The sequence below is a fragment of the Rattus norvegicus genome, unplaced genomic scaffold (genome assembly GCF_021556685.1).
Source record: "Rattus norvegicus strain SHRSP/BbbUtx unplaced genomic scaffold, alternate assembly SHRSP_T2T unassigned-0000115, whole genome shotgun sequence".
Lineage (NCBI taxonomy): Eukaryota > Metazoa > Chordata > Mammalia > Rodentia > Muridae > Rattus > Rattus norvegicus.
In genome coordinates this window covers 66,501-72,500 of record NW_028238836.1, presented here as the reverse complement: position 1 = coordinate 72,500, position 6,000 = coordinate 66,501, and the positions used below count along the sequence as shown (strand labels likewise).

The following is a 6,000-nucleotide window of genomic DNA, read 5'->3' as shown; positions in this document are numbered from 1 at the left end:
CACCTTGGCACCCCGGCAGCTTTCCCCCGACGCACGCCTTCCCAGAGGACGGCGGGGCCGGACGGGCCCCCGCGCAGACGCACCCTCAGCCAACAGGCCCCACGGACCGGCGTGGGCGACAGCCACTAAAGCCTCTTTCTCCTCTACGCCTCGCGGGGCGTCTTTCCCCCCGCACACGCCTCCAAGAGACCAGGCGAGACGCGCCGCCGCGGCCGCGGCGGCCGGGACGCCCTTCAAACCGCAACTTCCTCCCGCCCGCCGGGCGGCCCTTCCCCCCAGGCACCCCGCGACCGCCCCGGGACCCGTGCGCGCCCGGCTGCCCCCCCCGTTGAGGAGGGGCCCGGCAGCACGGCCGCGGGTCGGCCAGACGAGGAGCGAGAGAGAAAGGAACGCCGGCGGGCGGGGAGGGGGAGCGAACCGGCAGAACGAGGACCGTCGACGGCAGGGCCGGCCGCAGCGGCACCCCGCGGGAGACGCCTCACAAGGGACCGGGAGGCCGCTCGGGCGGCGACCGGGCACGCGAGCCAAGCCGGCGGGAATCACACTGCACCCAACCCGGAGCAGTCCCGCCACGCCCGCGGCACCGAGCCGACCCGAAACCAACGGACAACCCCCGGGAGCCCGAGGAGACGCCAGCCGACGCGAGAGAGAACCGAGGCAGACGCCGACGCCAACCGACGAAGACCCCCGCGTGGCAGCGGGTCCCAACGTCCGACGACGCGCCGGACGCGGCCGACCGCCGGTTCCCCCAAACAAGAAGTCCGCCCCCGAGAGCGAGGCCAACCCCGCGGTTCACGGACCCTCGAGAGCCCCGCGGAGGGGGAAGGGGGGTAGGACGGCTCCCGCGATCTCCACCGGCCGTGGGAACGCTGCCGTGGAAGGGGGGACGAGGCGGCAACCGCAGACGCCCGAGAGCACGCGGCACGCACCACACGCGACACGACCTCGCCGCGAGAGTGGCCGGGACGTGGACGCGCGTGGGAGGGACGCACACGCGACGGAGGGCACGGGGGAAACGGAGGCGGGTGGGACCGGGAGCCCAGCGCCGCCCTTCCAAACCCACCCGTCCCGCGACGACCCCTCGCGGTGAGAGGGGGTACCGCGCACGCGGGCGTGTGCACGGCCCTTCCCCGCCACCTGCCACCAGAAACCCAATCTCCCCCACAAGCTCCGCACAGCGGCAGGTCGACAGAGCCCCGTCCCGCGTGATCCCTCCTCGTACTCGGAGCGGGGAGGCGCGGGTCGCGGTAGGCGAGAGAGCAAACGCTGCGCGCAGAAGGCTGAGGTCAGGGCGGGCAGCCGAGGGGACCATCCGGGAGAAGCCCCTCGGAGATCGTAAAGCCCTTTCCGAAGATAGCTAGAGAAGGCAAATTCCTCACTGAGGGCGGGACGAACCCAACACCGACGAGCAGCCAAGGGCTCCGTGCACGCAACGGGAAACGAGCAACAGGCGCGGGACAGAACGGGAAGGACCACGCGCCAGCTGGTGGGGGGTCTGCGGTATCGGCAAAGGTCTCTTTCTCCGGGGTCTTCTTGAGCATTCGCGGACCGGGGGGACCTGCGACAGGTCCCCGCCGAGGGCCAGGCCTCTTCAAGGCGCACACAAAGGAGGAGCCTTGACTTGAGGAGTCCGGTCTTTAAAAAGGGCCAGCCGCGATCGCTCAGCACCACCCTAACCGCGCAGGGCCCGCGGGTGAAGGCACCAAAAACATAGGCACGGGGTGGGCGCTCACCCAACGGAAGGAGCCTTTTAACCGCACACTCAACTCCTCGACCCCCCTTTTCTGTCACCGTGCAGAAAGCCGGCAACTAGGACAAGGGAAAGCGTAAAGGCACAAGCACCATGGAGCACAGGAGGCACGCCGGGGAGCGGGAAGCGCCACCGCCAACTCAGAAGCGGGCACCTTGGTGGTCAAAGCCCGGAACGCTCCAGGAGCACCGCAAGGCTCACACAAAGCAGGGCGCGTGCACACACCATTCGGGAAGGGTATGCACCGCAGCGGGTCTACCACCTTCCCCCGGCACGGGGGAAGAGGGCCGCGAAGCAGTGAACGGCGTGGGGGCAAGCGCCCCCGACACGTCCACAGGGACACCGCGAACCACAGCAACAAGTGTGCGCGGGTCAGCGCTCGTGCCGGACAGCCGCACCCCTGACTTCCACACACCACCCTGCAAAGGAATGGGGAGGAGAGACGAGGGGCCCGCTGGCAGAACGAGAAGAGCGGTCGCCATTCGCGCTGAATGACCATTCGCCATGAATGTCCGTCCCTCGCCTGGCGCGGCTTAGGCCCCGGCCCGAAGAGAACGCGGCAGCACCACATCGATCCAACGGGAGCGAGACACGCCATGCATCGGGAACAACGGGCGTGAGAGCTTTCTAACACGCACTGGACGGGAATACGAGCGAGAAGAGCGAGAGAGAGCACGGGAAGAAGTCGCTAACACTGCCACACACACAAAAAAAAAAAAATTTACCCTTCTCGAGGGCGAGAAAAAAAGGAAGCGTTGCACTCGGGAGGCACGTGGCGTGGAAGAACGGGACTCAACGGGCAGCGGAGGTTCGGGAACTCCTTCAAAAAAAATAAAAATAAAAAAAAATAAAAAATAAAAAAATAAAATCCCCTTCGAAGGAGAAAAGGTGCAACTCGGGAGGCACACAGCAGGAAAGAAAGGGACACACCACCAAGCAGCGGAGGTTCGGGAACTCCTTCCAAAAAACAAAAAAAAAAAAAAAAAAAAAAAAAACAAATAAAAAAACCGGTCGGCCGCAGAGGAGCACGCCAGGGGGTCACTAGCACCAAACGGGAAAACCCTTCCAGTCGCACTCGGCACCAACGACTCCTACCGGTAACGGACGACAACCACCACGGGGAAATCGGGAACGCCTGACACGCGGGACGGTTGTCATAAAGCTGCCCCAGAGAGCACAGGCAAGCAAGCACGGGAAAGCAGGAAGCGCGTACTCATGGGGGGGACGCTAAGCTTCAAGCATCGAAGAGGCCCATGCGCAGAAGAAAAGAGCTAGGGCTGGACAAGCAAACAGCCTTGGTGCAAGCCTCTTCCAACGTCCTTTAATGACAAAAAGAGTCAAAAGGACAGCGTGTCAGCATATATCTCCAGGTACAATAAGGACAGATAGCAAAGATGAAAAGTGTAAAAGACACAGGGATAAACATGACAGGCCACACGGAACGTCTGGAAGTCATGTTCGGTGACGTGTCCCCAAGAGGTCCCCATGTAGAAAGAGAACCGGACCGCAAAGGAACAACTGGTCGACCTTAGAACCCTGAGTGCTCACAGACCGAGGAGGCCATGGTAGATAGCCTGGAACACAGCTTCCCCTCGGCCTCAGAAGTCCATGCTCCCGCTGGCAGGGACCGGGGAGGATCCTGGAAAAAATAAAGTCTCGGAGGCGCCCCCTAGCCGGGACACCTCGGCTCGGAGGCCGGGGACACAGCACCCTCTCGGCCTCAGAGGTCCAGGCTCCCGCTATCAGGGACCGAAGGGACTCCTGGAAAAGAAAAAAAAAAAATCCGTGGCGCCACCTAGCCGGGCCACCTCGGCTCGGAGGCCGGGGACACAGCACCCTCTCGGCCTCAGAGGTCCAGGCTCCCGCTATCAGGGACCGAAGGGACTCCTGGAAAAAAGAAAAAAAAAAAAAAAAAACTCCGTGGCGCCCCCTAGCCGGGCCACCTCGGCTCGGAGGCCGGGGACACAGCACCCTCTCGGCCTCAGAGGTCCAGGCTCCCGCTATCAGGGACCGAAGGGACTCCTGGAAAAGAAAAAAAAAAAAAAAACTCCGTGGCGCCCCCTAGCCGGGCCACCTCGGCTCGGAGGCCGGGGACACAGCACCCTCTCGGCCTCAGAGGTCCAGGCTCCCGCTATCAGGGACCGAAGGGACTCCTGGAAAAGAAAAAAAAAAATCCGTGGCGCCACCTAGCCGGGCCACCTCGGCTCGGAGGCCGGGGACACAGCACCCTCTCGGCCTCAGAGGTCCAGGCTCCCGCTATCAGGGACCGAAGGGACTCCTGGAAAAGAAAAAAAAAAAAAAAAACTCCGTGGCGCCCCCTAGCCGGGCCACCTCGGCTCGGAGGCCGGGGACACAGCACCCTCTCGGCCTCAGAGGTCCAGGCTCCCGCTATCAGGGACCGAAGGGACTCCTGGAAAAGAAAAAAAAAAAAAAACTCCGTGGCGCCCCTAGCCGGGCCACCTCGGCTCGGAGGCCGGGGACACAGCACCCTCTCGGCCTCAGAGGTCCAGGCTCCCGCTATCAGGGACCGAAGGGACTCCTGGAAAGAAAAAAAAAAAAAAAAAAACTCCGTGGCGCCCCCTAGCCGGGCCACCTCGGCTCGGAGGCCGGGGACACAGCACCCTCTCGGCCTCAGAGGTCCAGGCTCCCGCTATCAGGGACCGAAGGGACTCCTGGAAAAGAAAAAAAAAAAAAAAACTCCGTGGCGCCCCTAGCCGGGCCACCTCGGCTCGGAGGCCGGGGACACAGCACCCTCTCGGCCTCAGAGGTCCAGGCTCCCGCTATCAGGGACCGAAGGGACTCCTGGAAAAGAAAAAAAAAAAAAAAAACTCCGTGGCGCCCCCTAGCCGGGCCACCTCGGCTCGGAGGCCGGGGACACAGCACCCTCTCGGCCTCAGAGGTCCAGGCTCCCGCTATCAGGGACCGAAGGGACTCCTGGAAAAGAAAAAAAAAACTCCGTGGCGCCCCCTAGCCGGGCCACCTCGGCTCGGAGGCCGGGGACACAGCACCCTCTCGGCCTCAAAAGTGTCTATGGTCCCGCTGGCTGGGACCGAAGGGACTCCTGGAAAAGAAAAAAAAAAAAAAACTCCGTGGCGCCCCCTAGCCGGGCCACCTCGGCTCGGAGGCCGGGGACACAGCACCCTCTCGGCCTCAAAAGTGTCTATGGTCCCGCTGGCTGGGACCGGAGAGGAGGGAAGAAATAAAAAAAATAAAATAAAATAAAATAAAAAATTTAAAAAAAAATTGGAAAAAAAAAAAAATCCGGGACGGGGCCCAAGCCTTCTGGTCGACCTCATCCAGCTGCCACCAACCCCTCCTTGTGTCCCAATAGGTCGTACAGCCACCCTCCTCCCCTGAAGTTCTCCAGGTACAACCTCCTAGCTAGAGATGGTCCCCAGACAGGACGGCGTCTCCGTCGCGCACCCGCCTGCTTGCCTGTCACCCTCTCACCCTGGCCGGCTCACCACAGGCACTTCCCCGTCCTTTGTCACCAACCGGGGGACAGGAGCGTTGCGGAAACTTGTCGCCACTAGGTGTCGCCCGACAGCGATCTCGATCAAGCAAACCAATACAGACTGTCACGCGCCGCCGCCGCCACACACACTCATTCCGTCTCTCCAGAGTGACCTCCCTAGCTCAGGGGGACACTCACCCACGCACAACGGGGCAGGTACCCACCACTTCTCCCGAATGGCACAAACGGTCCCGGTTGTCCCGCCGGAACACAGTGAACGCGGGATGGACTCGGGGCCAACCCCTCAGGCACCCAGAAAAGGAAAGTAGGACGGAGCGGTGAAAACAGGCCACCTCTAAGTGAAAGGACATGCACTCTCGAATCGGTTAACAATTAGCAAGGAACAGCACAGTTAGGAAAAGGGAGCGTCCAAACTCCGGCGTGAGGGGAGGGTGGCGGCGACCTCAGTTCCACACCATTTTTAAATGGCTCACTCATTTTTAAAACCCTCCACCGATCCCGATGGGGGGGAGGGGGGGTTGTTGTTGTTCTCTGTTCCTCGCTGCCACCGCCAGCCGGCACTCACCAAACCACACACCTGCCACCCTCTTTGGAAGACTAAACACAGAGAGTAAATTAAAAGAATGGTGGAATGATGGTGGAATGGTTAAAATTCCCGTGATTTGTTTTCACTCTGATCAAAACATACTTATTTTGTGCATTTGCATTCCCTTGTTCACACGTGCCTCTGTGTGTGTGGTGGGGGGAGGGAGGGAGGGAGGGAGGGAGGGAGGGA

General features: G+C 61.8%; 1 long non-coding RNA gene across 1 annotated transcript in view; it reads right to left on the bottom strand.

The window, feature by feature from the left end:
- Window positions 1-5,561, bottom strand: part of LOC147997533 (uncharacterized) — an 18,505-nt gene extending 12,944 nt beyond the window's left edge. Inside the window, exon 1 of the long non-coding RNA XR_015647754.1 lies at window positions 5,429-5,561. This is a non-coding gene — a long non-coding RNA (uncharacterized LOC147997533). The remainder of the gene's footprint in view (window positions 1-5,428) is intronic.
- Window positions 5,562-6,000: the final 439 nt, after the last annotated feature.